Source organism: Callospermophilus lateralis, chromosome 2 (assembly GCF_048772815.1).
Source record: "Callospermophilus lateralis isolate mCalLat2 chromosome 2, mCalLat2.hap1, whole genome shotgun sequence".
NCBI classification, from domain to species: domain Eukaryota; kingdom Metazoa; phylum Chordata; class Mammalia; order Rodentia; family Sciuridae; genus Callospermophilus; species Callospermophilus lateralis.
Genome location: NC_135306.1, coordinates 195,251,437 through 195,271,387, shown reverse-complemented (window position 1 = coordinate 195,271,387; position 19,951 = coordinate 195,251,437). Strand labels below are relative to the sequence as shown.

The 19,951-nt window shown below is 34.5% G+C and overlaps 2 pseudogenes; both read left to right on the top strand.

The window, feature by feature from the left end:
* The first annotated feature begins 5,286 nt into the window (after positions 1-5,286).
* Positions 5,287-6,221, top strand: LOC143391714 (olfactory receptor 4C11-like; annotated as a pseudogene).
* An 8,618-nt stretch (positions 6,222-14,839) lies between these two features.
* On the top strand, positions 14,840-16,311 carry LOC143391713 (olfactory receptor 4C16-like; annotated as a pseudogene).
* The last annotated feature ends 3,640 nt before the right edge of the window (positions 16,312-19,951 follow it).

Sequence of the window (19,951 nt, the reverse complement as noted above, 5' to 3'; positions counted from 1 at the left end):
AAATATAAACATTAAAATCATTTCCTTTCAGTACAAAATACAACCTGAATGGGATGGTAAATTATATAGCTTGCCTAGCCAGATGAATTAATTACTTTATAATAAGGGATAGAGTTAAATAAATGAGTACTAAAATTCATATTGTACTAAGTCAATATTTCCCATTTTGACTTATCTTTTTTTTTCAGCTAAAACTATTGAACCTGAACTGCATTGGACCATGGAAAATATCAATAATGTCACAGAATTTATATTGTTGGGACTTTCCCAGAACAAGAAAATTAAAAACTTGTGCTTTCTATTATTCATATTTTGTTACATGGCTATTTGGATGGGAAATATACTAATAATGATTTCAATCACATGCAGTCAGCTGAGGGACCAACCCATGTATTTCTTCCTTAATTATCTTGCTCTCTCAGACCTTTGCTATACCTCTACAGTGACTCCCAAGCTAATCACTGACTTGCTGGCAGAAAGGAACATCATTTCATATAACAACTGCATGGCCCAGCTCTTTACCATGCACTTCTTTGGGTACATTGAGGTCTTCATCCTCACGGTGATGGCCTATGACCGCTATGTGGCCATCTGCAAACCCTTGCACTACACCAGCATCATGAGCAGGCAGAGGTGTAATGCTCTGGTCACTGCTTGCTGTGCTGTGATTATCTTTTCTCAGGCCTGTTTTTTTCTGGATTGGTGCCTTTCATACTTTGCCATCAAGTAAGGAAATCTGGCTTATCTCCTTTAAGTTTATCTGTCTGTGCTTGCTGGTCATTCTTCCTCCCAGGACTTTCAATGTGTTAAATATCTCCGTTTGCCCTTGACCATATAAACTCTTTGACTGTCTTTCAGGCTAGGACTCAGTGACCTCTACTGAGGGTCTGAAAGCATTCTTTAAGGGATAAAGGCAGTCTGCATCCTTCTAGAATGAACATAGAAAACTAAATTAAGTGAAATTTGTCTTTATGTAAAGTATATATTGCACAGTCAAAGACAAAACCCTTGTTTATGCAATTATCCTGGCAGAAAGAAAAAAATCACCCAGTATTGAAATAAACAATTATTTTGCATCCAAAATAAGTGAATCTATCATACTATCTACAGAATCAAGATGGAATCAACTATTGATACTACTACAAATATGTGTACTTTGTTTACATTTGTAGATTTAAATAGGAAGTTTAACCTAAAACCTCCTAGTGGAGGATAATTTTGCTATTTTAAAGCTTAATCCACTGTTAAAATAGTCCTCCTAATTTTTGCAAGAATATTTTCATCTTGAATGATTCATATTTTAAACTGTATTTCCTAGAAAACAAAGCCTGGAGCAACATTTATGTGCCAATACTTTATAAAGTAATGCAATTACAGGCAAAAAGGTACGAAGGAAATGTAAATGAGGTAGAGATAGAAGAAAATCCAATACAAAACCAGGTATTACAGAGATAACCACAACTTCAACTAAATACAGATTCTTCATTGGGATTCAAAGGACATGTTTAGAAAGGAATGTAAGAAAGTGCAAACACTTAGGCATGGTGTTGCTGAACTATTATAATAGCTACTTAGGAGGCTGAGGCAGGAGGATCACAAGTTCAAGGATACCCAGGACAATTTTTTCCTTCACTTTTCTGCCTCTTTCTTTTATATTTTTCATTAAGATTTACACAATTTACTCTTTCAAAGTACTGTTGGGATACAGGAAATTAGAAAAAAAATTAAAATGATGGACACAGTATATAGATGTGTGATGCTGTGGGTATACATGTGAAATAGAAAGCTAAGGGGTGAAGGTCAAGGGCTGCAACAACATGCTACCTACATGCAAGAAGTTATATCTAATGACCACTGAGTAGCATGGACAGTTTGCTCACTGATTCTCAACTGAAGAGATTAAACAACATAGTTTTGAAACACCTTCTGTTCATGGATATTACCAATCAAAATAGGAGAGTACATTCATTACTGAGTAAATGCCTTGATATTCAAGTCATAGTGGGAGTATAAAAAACTCCAAATGGTGGTCTGTAACCAAAAGGAAATACATGTGCTGGATTAACATGGAAGAATTATTTTCTTCCTTCTCATCCTTGTCCTCATTCTTCTTCTCCTTTGTCTACTCATTTTCCTCCTCCTTCTCCTCCTCCTCCTTTACCCTCTCCTTTCTCCTCCTTCTTCTCCTCCTTCTTCTTCTTTGTCCCCTTCTCCTCCTTCTTCTCCTCCTTCTTCTTCTCCTTCCTCTCCTCATCTAAAATGTGATGAATGAATAGAACATTAATCCCTTTACTTGGGATTCATAGAGATTCATAACATGTATTCATAGTCATACTGAACAGTGTAGCTTAATGTAAATTAGAGTCAATATATTGCATATTAAAGTCTGTAAATGCATGGTCTATTAAACATTTGGAACACTGCTTCTCTGTTCCAGAGAAGTGCTACTGAAATTGTGTGTCACCCTCACTGGGGTGAGAATGGTACACATCCTCCTGGAATGGGATTAGTTTCTAGTTGAGAAGTCACATGAATGTGAATTGTGTCTGTGTTTCTTCTGGTCCACCTCAATGTGTGTCATACATCTAAGATGGCTTGGTTGAAAGCTCAACAGTATCGGACGTATGAGAAAGCTCCTTACATAAACAAACTTCTGAACTGACCCTAAATATCCATAGTCCCTAGGTTGGGAAAACTTGACCCACAATAACAAACTGTATACATTCAGTTTTAATCAGATGAAACAGCAAGTGCACATGGGATACACTTACTCTGTGGGAAGAAAATCAAGAAGTCCTTTGTGAAAAAGAAAGAGAATGATGACAAGTGAGGTCAGAAATATGCAGAGAAAGTCATTTGTGAATTTGTGGCTTGTGATTTTAAAGGATTCCTCTGTCTTACTGAATATCAAGAGCAGAATCTGAGATAGTAATCAGGAGGATGCTGCAATAATCTAGAAGAGAGAATGGGATAGCAAGGGCCAGGTGAAAATCACTGCATATGGTGAGAAAAATTCCACTTGTAAATATGGTTTCCATGGTTGATGATAATGTAAAATGATATATTGAATAAAGTTCTGGGTTTTTTTGTTTTGTTTTATTTTTTGTACTGGGGATTGAACGCAGTGGCTCTCAAACACTGTGCCACATTCCCAGCCCTTTTTTATATTGTATTTAGAGATAGGGTTTCACTGAGATGCTTAGGGCCTCACTAAGTTCCTGAGGCTGACTTTCAACTCACAATCCTCCTATCTCAGCTTCCTGAGCCTCCGGGATTATAGACATGCACCACTGTGCACAACTTCCAATAAAGTTCTGACTGCTCATCAAGTAAGTAAATATGCACTTAAAATGCATCCCAACAATACAATTCCCAGCTCTTTATACAAGACATACAGTATGTTTATGACTGTAGTGTACAATTTAGACAGGTTTGTGAATAATAGGCAAGAACAAGAAGAGACTCCAATGTCTATCAATAGAAAAAAATGAAGACTCTCATATATATATATATATATATATATATATATATATATATATATATATATATATAATGAAATACACCTCAGCAAGAAAAAGGAGAGAAGCACTGATCTGCACAATACCTGCAATGAATAGCAAAATTTTTTCCTGAGTGAAAGAACCCATGTATAAAAGAGTGCATTACTTATGGTTTCATTTATATAAGTTTCTAGGAGAGGCAAAACTCATCTATGGTGTCAAAAACTTGAAAGCAGCAGAGTAGCAATAGCCTATTAGGATGAGGCATGGTAATTATCTGAGATTCAATCTCTCCTTCCTTTGATCTCCCTTCTATTTTCACATTTCTTTCCCCCACTTTCCCCCTTATTTTGCCTTAGCTTTTACATTAGAGAGAAAGTCAACCCTTAACTTTAACTCTTGATATGGTTTATTTAACTTAGCATGAACTTCTGCATTTCCATCCATTTGCCACTCAATAACATAATTTCATTCTTCTTTAGGGCTGAGTAAAACTTCACTGTATATATGTACCATATTTTCCTTATCTATTCATCTTCTAATGGACGCCTGGGCTGGTTCTATAACTTGGCTATTGTGAATTGCACTTCCATACACATTTTCATGCCTATTTCCCTACAATATGCTGATTTAGTTCTTTTAAATAAATACCAAAGAGTGGGAAAGCTAGATGGATGGTGATTCCACTTCTAGTCTGTAAAGAAATCTCCATTCTGCTTTCCAAAGTGACTGTACTAATTTGCAGTCAAATTCACTGTGTGAATGTACATTTTCCCCTACACCCTTGTCAGCATCTATTATTATTTGTATTCTTGATAATTTCATTTGGACTGGAATGAGATGATATCTCAAAAGAGTTTTGATTTGCTTTTTCCTGCTTGCTAAAGATATTGAACATTTTTTCATGTATTTATTTTCCATTTGTATTTCTTCTGTTGAGAAGTATCTGTTTAGGTCTTTTACTAATTTATTGATTGCATTTTTTCAAAACAAATGAATAAATATTAGTACATGATTATTAACTGAGATCCATATTTTATTCAGATATCCTTATTTTTACATCCTGCCCTTTTTTCCCCAGAATCCTGTCCAGGATGACACAGTGATTTAGTTATTATGGTTTTGACAGTACAAATTGACAGGGACAAATTGACACTGTCTTTGTTTTCAATGACTTTGACACTTTTCAGGAAAGCAAGTCAAACATTGCGAGCAAACATCCTCAATCATTGCTTGCCTGCTGTTTTTTCGGCCTTGAATTGTGTCCTACATAAAGGACAAAGGAATATAATGGGTTAAGTAATATTAAATATTTTTAAAAAATCACTGGAATGCTTAAAACACTATATATTTTAATGGCATCTCTAGATTCAAATAATGTGAAAGGTTACTGAAGGAAACTGTCTAAGTTTTCTGTAGTTTTGCAATGAACCATCCTGATATTGATAAGTCCTTACTGAAAACCAATGAAACACATTAATTTGGATATTTATCTTCTGATACCAAATCCATAGAGTCATATTTACTTTTCTTGAGGAAGCCATTGCTTTTTATTAGTTTGTTATTTCCTTATTTTCACATATAATTAGTAAATGGATTAAATAAATTTCAGAAATTCAATTTTATTCAGAAAAAAATAAAATCATAAATGATAATCCCTTGGAAAGTTTCAAGTTTGATAATTTACATTCAAAGTACATGTTTAGTATTTATTTTATGTTTTCTTCTTTTCTCCTATGCAGATTGAGGGTTTCCAATCCATGACACCCACACATCAATTGAGATGATGCAGCAAAAGAACAATGTGACTGAGTTTGTATTACTAGGATTGACACAGGATCCTCTGAGTCAGAAAATGGTGTTTTTAATCTTCTTAATTTTCTATATGGGGACCTGTAGTGGGGAATATGCTCATTATTGTGCCTATCAAGTGCAGCCGGATACTTGGAAGCCCCATGTACTTCTTCTTATTTTATCTGTCCTTTGTTGATTCCTGCTTTTCCACTTCCATAGCTCCTAGATTAATTGTGGATGCTCTGTCTGCAAAGAAAGTCATATCCTACAATGAGTGCATGACACAGGTCTTTGCACTGCATTTGTTTGGCTGCATGGAGATCTTTGTCCTCATCCTCATGGCTGCTGATCACTATGTGGCCATTTGTAAGCCTTAGCATTTCCCAAGGATCATGAGGAGGCAGGTCTGTCACATCTTGATTGTCCTTGCCTGGATAGGGTCCTTTGTACATTCCATTGCTCAGATTATCCTGGCCTTGAGATTGCCCTTCTGTGGACCCAACTTGATTGACTATTACTGCTGTGATCTGCAGCCCTTGTTAAAACTCGCCTGCATGGACACATATATGACCAATCTACTGGTGGTGTCTAACAGTGGGGCAATTTGTTCCAGCAGTTTCGTGATTTTGATGATCTCATACATTGTTATCTTGCATTCATTGAGAAACCACAGTGCAGAAGGAAGGAAAAAAGCACTGTCCACTTGCACGTCTCACATCATGGTTGTTATCTTGTCCTTTGGTCCCTGTATATTCATATATACACGCCCCCCAATGATGTTCACCATGGACAAAATGGTGTCAGTTTTTTACACCATTGTCACACCCTTCCTCAACTCACTCATCTACACAATGAGGAATGCAGAGGTGAAAAGTGCCATAAGAAAGCTGGTGGCATGTTAAAACTGCATCAGAAAATATGGGATGAACTGAGGGCCACATCTCATACTTATTCAGTTATGTTGGTGATAAGTACAAATATTGAATGCAATCATGTCTGAATATTGTGGAAGTATCTTACTCTTATTGCATAAGTTTTAAGGTTCTTAATCTTTTAAGTTAATATACCATATTAGTTCCTGTTTATTTGTGTGTCAGAGCTAGAGTATTCAAATAATCTTGTTGCAATAGAATTTTTAGAGACTTTTGTTTTCTACCATCCTGACTACCCCTTTGAATTGTAATATCATTACATTTGATTTCCTTACTTATGAGTTGTTGTCTTGACTCATAGACAGAAGCTTACCCAAAATATTAATTCTGGCTCATAGTGTTTCTGAGAGCTCAGTTCTAGCCTCGGTGCTTGTGAGCTACATCTCATGACACTGTCTGCATACAAGTTTGGTAAGAAGGAAGACATTTATAAAATTCAAACCTGTTCAAACTTGTGAGCATCTACAATAATGTGCGATGCTTTGTATTTAGTTTCTTCTATATAACAGATTTCCAACAAAGTACTGGGCTTCTTCATGAACATTTTCTGGCAAAGGAATGGATTCAGTGTATCAAGACTTCACATTCCATCTCATGACTAGTTTCTGTTTGAAAAGTTACATTCTTTTTTAATCAGATGCTTTACTTATTACATTCTAAATTTGTTATTATTTATTGTTTCCTTTGGCTATTAAGATAAAACACTATATGAGATTCCTAAATGTGATAGTGAAAAATCTTGAAATATTCTGGTACAATTAGAACATTGAAGTTATAATAACAAAACTGTGTGACTCAAAAAAATAGGAAGCTATAACAATATATGTTGCAAACTAAACTGAAAGTTTTTTGTTTGTTTTAACTATACTGAAGATACAACATAGTTTTAGAGACTGAAAAGAAAAGATGTATAATCCAGTTTGAAAACAAAAATGGTATGATCTGTATTATTTAAAGTTAATCTGTATTATTTAAAGACAGGGTCTCACTAAGTTGCTTAGGGCCTTTCTAATTTTCTGAGGCTGTCTGTAAACTAGCAATCTTCTTTCCTGGAACTCTCAAGATGCTGGGATTATAAGCATGCACCACCAGTTTGTTTGTGCTGTCTAAAAAGGGTTTGTATATATTATTCATAACTTACAATTGTTAATGGAACTGTCATGCCCAAGTACGAGGAGCAAATTAACAGTTCCATGGTAGTTTCGCAAGCCCTGGGCTGTATCATAAGTCAATACTCCTTAGTTTTGATGTATCATAATGCACCCAGCCTCAGCTTTATTAAATGGGAAAATATGGCCAATTCAGACCATGTCTTCTGTCAGAGATAATTTTTAACCCATTCACTTCCTAAAATGCAAAGATAATTATAATTCATACTTTCTCTTTAGGTCAATCATGTTTAAGAATGGGTAGTCACTTCAAAATTGTGATTTGGATGGATATGGTGTCACAGAACTTTACAAAAAAAATTTTTTTTTCTTCACTTTCACAGTTTTGGCGTGTTTGTTTTTATTTGTTCTAATTAGTTATACTTGACAGTAGAATGCACTTTGACACATTGTTCATAAATAGAGTAAAACTTATCAATCATCTGGTTGTACGTGATGTAGAATCACACTGGTCATGTAATCATATATGCACATAAGGTAATAATGTCGATTCATTCCACTATCCTTTCTAACCTTATATTGCCCCCGACTCCCTTCTGCCTAATCTAGAATAACTCTATTATTCCCTAGGCCCTGCCCCCTTTTTATGAATGCACATATCAGAGAAAACATTCAGGTTTTGGTTTTTTGGAATTGGCTTATTTCGCTTATCATGACATTCTCCAGCTCCATCCATTTATCAGCGAAGGCCATCATTTTATTCTTCTTTAAGAAAGAGTAGTATTCCATTGGGTACATACCACATTTTTTTTATCCATTCATCTGTTGAAGGGCACCTAGGTTGATTCCCTTGTTTAGCTATTGTGTGTTGAGATGCTAAAAACATTGATGTGGCTATGTCACTGTAGTATGCTGTTTGTTTCTCAAGACAGGGTCTTTGTTGCCCAAGCAACAAATAACTACCTGGTCATGGTAGTTATTTCATTTCAACCTTCAGATGACCATGTCCTATGGGCGTATGCCACCATGCCTAGCTTGTTTTCTCAGCTTTAATTTGACTACTACTGCTTTTGATATTCAAAAACATCTTCTATTTTTTTTCTTTCCCTATGTAGCTTCTTCTTATTCTGTTTGTGTGTCCATTTTTGTTTGTTTTTTTCCTGAAGCATAATAAAGCCCAGTGCTCACATTGGTGTCCCACAATTGACACACCCGGCACAATGAGGGTCTCATATTCAATAGATCATGGGAATATGTGTCCATCATAGATTTGTTTAATCTTCTCCCTGCATAATACCAAGACACTTGCTCACACACACACACACACACACACACACACACACACATACACACACACACACACACACATGCACAAGCACACACACTCCAGTACCCCAACATAGGATTTTTCAACCATGTCTCCTATCAAAGATAATTTTCAAACAAATTAAGTTCCTAAAATGCAAGGACAATTAGAATTCATAATTTCTCTTTAGATCAGTCATGTTGAAGTGTGAATAGCTACTCTAAAATTAAGCTTTGGCTGGAGATTGGTGTCAATTTACATTTTAAAGATGATTAACATTTCCAATATCTCAAATGGTTTCTCAGATGAACTCACTCAATATCATAATTTAAATTAGTATTTTGAAATAATTATTACTAAAACGAATTCTACAGCCCTGTCTGGGAATTCAAACTTTAAAAAAATCTTCATTGGTCTTCATCTGTCAACTGAAACTTTTCTATTTGCATACCCCCTGGATACCTGAATTTCAACATGACCTCAATAACTTACTATTGATTTTAAGCTCCACAACCTGAGGCCACATCACTCAGCCAATAGAAATGTGTTCTACAGCTTTCTAGGATTCTTTATTTGTTGTTGTTTGTTTATTTGTTATTGTTGTTGTTGTATTCTTTAACTAGTATAGAAAAATACGTGGAGGGGCTGGGGCTGTAGCTCAGTGGTAGAGTGCTTATCTTGCAGGTGTGAGACCCTGGGTTTGCTCCTCAGCACCACATAAAAATAAATAAAGATATTGTGTTCCATATGCAACTAAAAATATTAAAAAAGACAAATATGTGGAAATATTAAAAACCATGGAATGAGACTATCATTAGTGCAAATCTTGTTACTGAATTTACTAAGCATATAAGCTGAGCAAGCAGCTTAACATCTATGAGCTTCTTGTTTTTCTCATGAACTATTGTAGATCTATACCTTATGGAATGCTTATGTGAATTGAAAATACAACTTATACAAAGTGACAAAAACATAATCTAGCATACAAAAAAGTAGTCAATAAGTTTTCGGTGAAATAAAATCTTTTCAACACAATTGAACCCTTTTGTCATGGGGTGTCTTTTTACTCATAGGAGTTAACAAAACAAGTGGAAATTAATTTGAAAATTATTTTGCAGTCCATGCTCAAGGTACTTATTAATTAATCCTTAGAATACTTTTTATAAATTTGTTGTTTTGTAGTAGGGGATATCTGGAGTCTAAAGCATGGAACCTATGATTTCAGAATGCAACACAGACCTTAGATTATACTTGCAAATGTAAAATTTGTCTTGTAGAGCAAGATGAGGCAACATAGGGCATTGGATAGGAGTAGAGTCCTGTCTTGATTATCCACTTTCTTTTTTGCTAATGACACAGTTTTCCTCCTCCTCCTCCTCCTCCTCCTCCTTCTCCTTCTTCCCCATCTCCTTTTTCTACTTCATTATCCATTGGTGATTTTTCTCTTATCCTGTACCTTTGTTCAGCCTGAAGTACTTACCATGTCAAAACCCTTGTTTCTATCTGACTTATTGTAAGGAAGTTTTGTTTACTATTCTTTATTGGGTACTATGGATTGAACTCAGGGGAACTTGGCCACTGAGCCTCATCCCCAGACCTATTTTGTATTTTATTTAGAGACAGGGTGTCATTGAGTTTCTTAGTGCCTTGCTTTTGCTGAGGTTGGCATTGAACTCTCAATCCTCCTATCTCAGCTTCCTGAGTTGCTGGGATTACAGACATGTGTCACCGTGCCCGGCTGCTTGCTATTCTTGTAGTCAAAATAGAAGCCCAAAACTTGAATGTGTATTGCAGTTGAAATGCTGATGGGTAGCATAGCAAAGAAGCCTTGGGGGATAATACTCACTTGCATACTAATAACTTACATCACTGTATTTTAAAATACCCCTCCCAAAATATAGAGAGGAGCTTTTCTTTCCAGCATTCTAGGAAAAGGGCACTATCAAAAACAGATGAGCATACCTGACATTAACTCATAGATTCCTCTCACAGGTGAGAGATTATTATCTTTGTGGACAGACAGACATTACAATTAACTAATCCAATATAACTTTCAAATTTAATTCTATAGGTCTCCTATACTATACTATTGACTATACTATTGACATGTACTATGGAAAGAAAGATATTTTTAAAAACAGAACAACACAAAGTGGCTTCTTTTAGATTAATGTTAATATAGGAAAAATTAATGAAAATAATTATTGGAAGAAAATTATTTTTTAAACTCAACCAATAATTTATGAGCACCACATGTGAAAACCATCATTCTGTGGGGGAAAGAGATGCTGTCATTAAGATTTACCACAATTCATTCCAATGGAAAAACAAAAAAGTCTGTTAATGTTTAAGTTTCTAGGCAGAATACATTCTCAGAAGTTATGAGGGTACAAGAAAATAAGAAGAGATTATGCATGATCAGAACTCAGAGAACTGGCTATTGGAAATAATGACTATAACAAGCTACTAAAGAATGCCTGCTTTTCCATCTCTGAGTGAGAGTCTTAAATACATATGGTTTATCACAGTACAAGATTAGTATTCCTTGCATGTTTTGTAAATGATATTATAAGAGTGTAGCTTGTACTTGACATATTTCTGATACTTACAAGTAAAATCATTATTGTTCAGAGTAAACATGATGATGCTTTATAGGCTCTACACTGGATAATGAAAGTGAAAGATGATAGATAGATAGATAGATAGATAGATGATAGATAGATAGATAGATAGACAGATAAATAGATAGATAGATAGATCAAGCATGGGAGAGAGTGCCTGAAAATAATTTGGATTAAGAGCCTTTCCTTTTTCTCAATATTTACTCATGGCCACACTTGTTCCATGGGTTGTTCATTCTATCCTTGCTTCCCCACAATGCTCCTGCTGTCTCATAATGCTTAGAAAGAGAAGTAACTGTATATTGGTTTGATTATATTTGGGACAGCCAGATACACAATGCATGGGCAATGGTCCTGAATTTTATGATGAGCTCTGGACCACATGCCAAGCTGTTCTCCAGGGCATCTCTTGGTCAGTGAGCAGGAATCATGGTATGCAATTACATAAAGTAAGGAGCTCAAGGAAGGTAGATTATTTTACTCTCAAATTTGGGTTAAGGGGATAAACCATCATGGGAACATGTCAGCTTTCCAACAAAGAATGGGAAATTCTGAATAGAAATAAAGTGGGTGTAGAGATTATCTAGATGTATTGGACTAAATCTGGGAAGGTTGGGGAGTTCTAGAGAGAGGCCTGAAGGAGCAGCAGAGCTCCTCACTGCAGTCTCCCCTCTGGAGCATTGATTCATAGGAGACCCCTGGTGCTGTATTCCACCTGCCTCTGTTGTCCACACAAGGCTGCATCCCTTGCTTTCAGCAATTCTGGTATCCACCATGCCAACAGGTTATCTGTTTATTAATGTCATTTTGACAAATTTTTCCATTCTGAATTTGCCTGGTTTTGTCTGAGGATTTGAGGTGAGTACATTGGTTCTTAGATGATTTTTTTGTTTGTTTGTTTTGTTTTGATGCTTGTTTTTTATTATACTAGGGATTGAAGGCAGGAGCATTCTACATCTGAACTACATCCCAAGTCATTTTTTTAAACAAAATCTTGACATAGGGTCCCCCAAAGTTACCCAAGCTGACCTCGCACTTGCAATTTTCTTGTCTCAGCCTCCCAAGTAGCATCATAAACATCTCAGGAGAGGTACATATTAACCTTCAGAATGCTTCCAAGGCAGAGAACCTAACACAATGATAACACACTTCAGTAAATATTTGGCAATTTGAGAACTATGTTCCCTATTATTTTGATTGAAGAGTATTATAGATTACAAAATAAGCTGTGTTTAAGATTCAAAAAGAATCCTTGAAATGTACTTGGAGTCACAGAAAAACGTTTGCAAAGATATTAAGAAATACATGTTGGATGTACTGTGGTTTATGTGGAACATAAAATAATTGAAATGGGCTTCAAGGCCACAGATTTTGCTAGAAACTTAATGTCATTCTGATACTATTGATTACATTTTTGAAGAGGACCAAAAATTATTAAAAAGTTAAATAAATCATGTGTATTTATGATACATAATTTATCTTAAAATATATGTACACATGTAAAATAGAAATAAGCTCTTCCTGAAAATGGATAGACTAAATTTGAATGATGTTATATATTTAAAAATATATATTAAATATATAAAATAGTTTTATATATTTATGCACACACACATATATTCACACACTGACAGAGGTGGCTAAAATCATGGAGTGACAGGCACTTTCACATTATCTTGCTTCCAGTGCCTACTTACTTTTCAAATGCCAATATTTGGGATGAATCCTTTTGTGAATGGATAAAAGGGAAAATAAGCATATTGTAACTGTTACCGTGTCAGGATTCAGGCGCTTTGTAGTTAAGATCCTTACCCAATATTATATAGTACAAAGGGTTTTGGTTTCATCTAAAAATCACTACATCAGACACCTTTCCAATTGTGTTTTTAATTTAGAGAAAGATGTATTTAAGTCTGTTGAAATTAAAATTTATCAGGGGAGAGAAAAAAATAAACAGAAGTGAAATTTTGGTTCCATTTTGTCCATTATGCTATGTGTTTTGATCAACTCATATCTTTCGAAGTAATTTATCAGTACTATAAATGAGATATGGGGAATACAATAGATTAAGTGTGTCTTCTATATGTTATTTAAATACACAGCATTTCAGCTTATGTCTTTACAGAACATTTCTTTAAACATTTTTGAATAGATAGTTCACGATAATATTATTTTTCTAAATTCAGAAAAATAAATCTTTGTTAAAAGAAATGTACATACATATTTGAATATGCCACAGTGAATTTCACCTTTCTGTATATGTAGAAAGCACTAACTTAAAAAAATAGTAAATAAATAGAAGGAAGATCAATAGAATGGAGGAAGGGGTGGGGGAGGGAGGAGAGGAGGAAAGGAAATATACTGAGGACTGAAATAGACCAAATTACATCCTATGCATGTATGATAGGATCAAAATGAACTTCATTATCATGCACAACTATAATGTACGAGTGAAAACTTTCTCTTAAAGTACCATTTAAAGGTGAGTAAACATTTAAAGGTGAGTATGACAAGAATGGAAAGAAATTGAATGAAATCCGTTACTGACTACTGTGTCTCTTTTTTGAAGACACATCCCCTGTCATTTCTGCTTCTGTGGTCTGCTCCAGGAATGTGAGATTTGGGATGTGAAGATCATGATCTGATCCTAACCAAATAACTGGTAGTAACCACCACAAATAAACAATTTATATCTAAATTTAGTTAAAAATCTGAACCATGAAAACACTTAACTATCAAGTAGGATAACACAACCTTTTTGTTAGAAATATCTTTTGGGACTCTGAGGGCTCTAAGATTGTTTTTTAGAAATGAGAGAAATAAAAACAGAGTTGGGATTTTTAAGCTATAGCGAACCATAAAAAAAATTCATTATGGTTTCTTTTATATTTCAAACAGTAAATGTCATAAAGATTCTTGAAGGTTGAACAAAATCATTCATAAGTTCAAGTAGTTCTTACTCCTCAAGCTGGTATATTGGGGAATATGCAGAGAAGTGGCACATATTATGTAGCTATAAATCACACTCATTTTTTTTGTAACTAAGGTTGGCAAATATGTGATCTATTACACATATAGATAATTATATTAGTTTGAGAGTAGTATGTGACTTTAGGTTTTTTCATGGAAGGCAATCAAATGATTCCTAAACTTAAGTGTAGTACCATACAAATATGCTTTCAGGATTTTTTAATATGAAAAAAATGACATAAATAACAACATGGAGTAATATCTAAGGAGCAAATCAATCAGAATCATGTCAGAGATAAGAAAGTTGTATTTGAAGAATTTTATAGGAAAGTATCATATTCATATTTTTATTTAAAAATAATATCCTACTAATTGTTCACTAAAATTGAGAAATCAAGTGTTGAGATGACTCATTAAGATATCATATCTGGAAAGTAACTAGAATGTAATGTTGTATTTGCTTTAAATACCTCATAATCACAAGCAATACCATAAACTATTTTTCTCAAAGTAGTCCATAACTTAACAGAACACAAAATAAATGAAATCCATTCTCTTTTGCAGATAAACCATCTCACACTCACCCCTTCTCCTCATTCATGAAATAATGCAGCTTAACAACAATGTGACTGAGTTCATCCTACTTGGATTGACACAGGATCTATTTAGGAAGAAAATAGGTTTTTTTTGTTTGTTTGTTTTTCAAAGAGAGAGTGAGAGAGAGAGGGAGAGAGAGAGAGAGAGAATTTTAATATTTATTTTTTAGTATTTGGCGGTCACAACATCTTTGTCTGTATGTGGTGCTGAGGATCGAACCTGGGCCGCATGCATGCCAGGCGAGCGCGCTACCGCTTGAGCCACATCCCCATCCCAGAAAATAGTTTTTGTCATATTTCTGTTTTTCTATTTGGGTACATTGATGGGTAACTTGCTGATTATCACCACCATCAAGACCAGTCGGGCACTTGGCAGTCCAATGTACTTCTTCCTTTTCTATTTATCCTTATCTGACACCTGCTTCTCTACATCCATAGCTCCTAGAACACTTGTGGATGCCCTTTCAGAGAAGACCAACCACTATTTATTTCAGTGAGTGCATAATCCAAGTCTTTACATTCCATTTCTTTGGCTGCCTGGAAGTCTTAATTCTCATCCTCATGGCCATTGACCGCTATGTGGCCATCTGTAAGCCCCTGCACTACATGATCATCAGGAGCCACCAGATCTGTAGTGTTTCGGTGGCTGTGGCCTGGGTGGGGTCCTGTGTGCATTCTTTAGTTCAGATTTTTCTTGCCTTGAGTTTGCCTTTCTGTGGTCCCAATGTGATTGACCACTATTTCTGTGATTTGGAACCCTTGTTGAAACTCGCCTCTGCAGACACATATGTGACTAACCTACTCCCGGTGTCCAACAGTGGGGCCATTTGTACAGTGAATTTTGTTGTGCTGATGTTCTCCTATGTTATCATCTTGCATTCACTGAGAAACCACAGTGCAGAAGGGAGGAGAAAGGCCCTGTCCATCTGCTGTTAAGGTCTGTAAACAAGTCAGATTGGCACCGGTTATTTTGCGGCTGGGGTGACGAATGACTTGTGTACGTTGATACAGCAGGAGTGGAAGCCGTTTATTGTAGGATCTAAGCGATATTTATACATTTTACACAGCTTATCTAATTAGCATAAAATAGATACAGCAGTCAACCAATAAGGATTCTCCACAATTAATGGCTCGCTTTTGTTACTTCACAAACCATTCCCTCTGGCATTGCCAGGCGCCATCCAGACTTGTTTACAGACTCTAACATTTCTCTGGCAAAATAACAGGTGCCAATCTGACTTGTTTACAGACCTTAACAACCTGCATCTCCCACATCATCATGGTCATCTTGTATTTTGGACCTTGCATATTTATATACACACGGCCTGCGACCACCTTCCCCGTGGATAAGGTGATAGCTGTGTTTTACACCATCGAAACACCTTTGCTCAACCCTCTGATTTACACACTGAGGAATGCAGAAGTAAAACATACCATGAGGAAGTTGTGGAGCAAGAAATTGGTCTCAGATGACATAAGATGAATGGAGGTTTTGAATCCTTTTTAATTTGGATTAAACTAGAAAAAAGTAAATAGGAATATTTAACTTCTAATAACAGATTTAATAGAATAGTCCCTAGGAAAAGACGTGTACATGTACACTGTATTGTTTGAATTGGCTCTATGCAGAAAAGGAGACAGGATGAGGTGCAAACAGAGATGTCAGAGTTACTGCCTTAAATATTGTTTGCTTCTGTGTTTCTATCTGCTTTACCCTTATATATCTTTGGAATTTATCTAGTATTTTCTTGCCTTTTTTAACATTAGTGCTTGGTTTGCTCTGTGTCTCATTACTGTTCCACATGCTCAAATCCACAAACTGCCAGTTTCTCACTCTTCCAAATAGCCTTATTTATTAAAAAATTTAAACTTAATTTTATCTGATTATGTACCTCAAGTTATTTCTTCTTTCTGACTCAGGAGAATGTATCATATGCAAAAAAAATTGTAAAAGTTTCTTCTTACCATGGACATTAGAGATAATCTAGGTAATTCCCAAACCAATACTTGAAGGTATATACTTTGCACTGGTACCATATGTTTACATAGAACCTTACAGAACAGTGACAGAATATGGGCAGGAATTTTACCCTTCCGGAAGATTGCTTAGATCTTATAAAGACTTTGTTGTTTTGTTTTCTTTTGCTAATAAAATCATTTATTTTCTAAAATATACTTTATGTTACTAATTTGATTCCTTCTAGTTTGAGGGATTGACATCAAGTTTCTTTAAATTATTTCGGTTGTGGAAATTTGCTCATAGTATACAGTTGTTATGATAGTGGCACAGACCACTCAAATGAAAAATGATATTCTTACATGGACTAGAAGCTAGGAATATAAGCAGTTGAGTCAGATGTAGTGGCATACCTCTGTAATCCCAATGATGCAGGAGGCTGAGGCTGAAACAGGAAGATTACAAGTTCAAGACCAGCCTCCTCAACTTAGCGAGTCTCTGTCTCAAACTTTTAAAAAGGACTATGAATGTAGCTCAGTGGTAGAGCACCCGTGATTCAGTCCTCATTACTACAAAATAAAAATATATATATACAACCAGTTGATGTTAATGAGCTTTAAAATATGAATGTATTTTAACAAAGTATGAAATACCAGAAAAGAGAATTTCAAGCTTTGTAGTAATTATTTACTATAAGTATATGAATTATGAAATTTCCTTCTGAAAATGGCAGAAATGAAGACAATAACACAACAGTAAGTGGTTGCCAGGTGTTAAGGAAGAAAAGAAGAGTGAGAAATAAGTGGATCACATAACATTTTCAGAAAAGTGAAACTCTTCTTTATGGTGCTATAATGGTAGATAGATGACAACACAATTATCATAAAACTCTACAAAGAATAAGCAATCACATAATCTGTACATTTCATTAAAAATTTATGAATACTGGTTTAAAATTATAACAATTCAAGAGGCCACAACAGGAACTGAAAGTGGCAGAGAACAGTATTAAGGGATTCTCTTGTACTTTCTATGTAACTTTCATGTGACCCCAAAACTGCTCTGAAATAAAGTATATTTTTAAGTTGTGCTTACAACAGAAAAACTAACTTTCCAATATAAAATTTTAAGGTGTTTTATGGGAATTTTTAATAAGATTTTAGTATAAGTACATCTTTCATTAACATATTTATGTCCCCAAATCACCCAACATTTTCCCTATCGTGCAACACAGATGACACTAGTACCATTATTAAATGCACAATGCTATAATTTCTGTGTGCTATTATTTTAAGTATTGAGAAGTATTAAATATTCACAAACATTAATTTGATACTTGACACGAATCATGAATAATTTGCATTAAAGTAATTTATATTCCATAGGAATATTTAAGTATGTACAAATTTAGATATCTAAAAAGTGCCTTTACTATGTTTGCCTTCTATTTTGCTTTTCTCTTCAAAAACACAACTTTTTATGGATATTTTATTGTGATAAATGTAGATGAGGATAAATTTTGTAAGTACTTGAAAACTGCAATAATAAAATGTGACATAAGAACCTGATGTTTATGAACCTATATAGAAACTGCAAAATGTCAAAACGTCAAATGTACAGAAGGCAACATCATTTACTATTTGTCACCTATAGAACACTCAATTTAACAAGCAGAATAACATTATTTTCATCTGTCTACAAAATACAAATCAACATAGATTATGTAGTGAGACATAATGTTAGTTGATCAGTTTTAAAGAATTTAAAATCATACACAATATGCTTTCTAATTGAAGTGTAAATAAACTAAAAATCAATGACAGAATGATAGTAGGGAGTCTCCAAAGGCTGGGTATTAAAGATACTCAGAAATACCCCTCAGATCAAAAAGAAACTCAAATTAAAAAAGAATACAGTGAATGAAAATGAAAATGCAGCATATCAAAACTTGTTGAACAGAGCTAAAGTAGGATTAGGAAGGATTTGTGTGTGTGTGTGCGCACACACACACACACACACACACACCCTAGGGATTGAACCCAAGGCTTCACACATTCTAGGCAAGCTCTCTACCACTGAGCTACAACCACAGTCCCAAGAAGGGAATTTATACTTTAAATACATATATTAGAAAGAAGAAAAAAATCTGAAATAAGTAATAATCAAAAGGTATAACCAGCAAGACTTGGAAATTCAGAAGAAAGGATCAGTCAAAGATTCATCAAAAGAATATACACAGAAATAAATTATATTTTAAAATTGCAGAGCAAAATGTTTTTTAACACATGAACTGTGACTTGATGAGTGACAAGTAGTAGGTCAATGGCAAATGACCTAACCTTATCATTTTCTCCTAAAAAGGAGAAAATGTATTTGAGGAATATGTGAAATATTTCCATTTGATTATAAGAATCAGTGGTCTCCAAGAAGTAATATAAAAGTAAGTCATACATCGGTACATCACATTGAAAAAAGTATAAAGGACCAATGTTAAAATTAGAGACAAAAAGTCATGTTGTACCATTATATACAAATGAACAAGGATGATAATGATGGCTAACTTCTATCAAAAACTGTGGAGCTGATGAGCAAAAGAAAAGAATATTGAAAGTAAGGAAAAGCAGTGTCAATACAGAATCCTGTATTAAGTGAAGACACCCTGCAAAACCAGCTAAACAATGACCTTTCCTGCTAATCAAAAGCAGAGACACATGACCAGAGAACTACATCGTGCTCAAGAAAAAACACATTATATGGAAATTCTAAACTCCAGGAATAAATGGAGAACACTAGAATTTGTAATCACGTAATATTTTTCATTCAAAACTGTTGAAATATAATTGACTCCTTAAATCCCAAAAGTAAAGAATGCTTTGCAAATTTTAAAGCACACAGGGTAGAAAAATATATGGAAATTAAATAAAAAATCATAAGTATAAATAAAATTACACCTCTTAATGTTCTTATATATTGAGTAATTTTACTTTAATTCAAAATAAAGTTTAATAATTCTACCTACAATATATTTTAAACAAAATGTACTTAATTTCTATTTATTATTTTATTTATTAAGCAGTCACAATAATATTTTATTATAATCTCAGAGACTTAAAAAAAAAAAAAACTAATAACAACAGTAAGAGCAGGTGCCATTTTATAGCCAAAA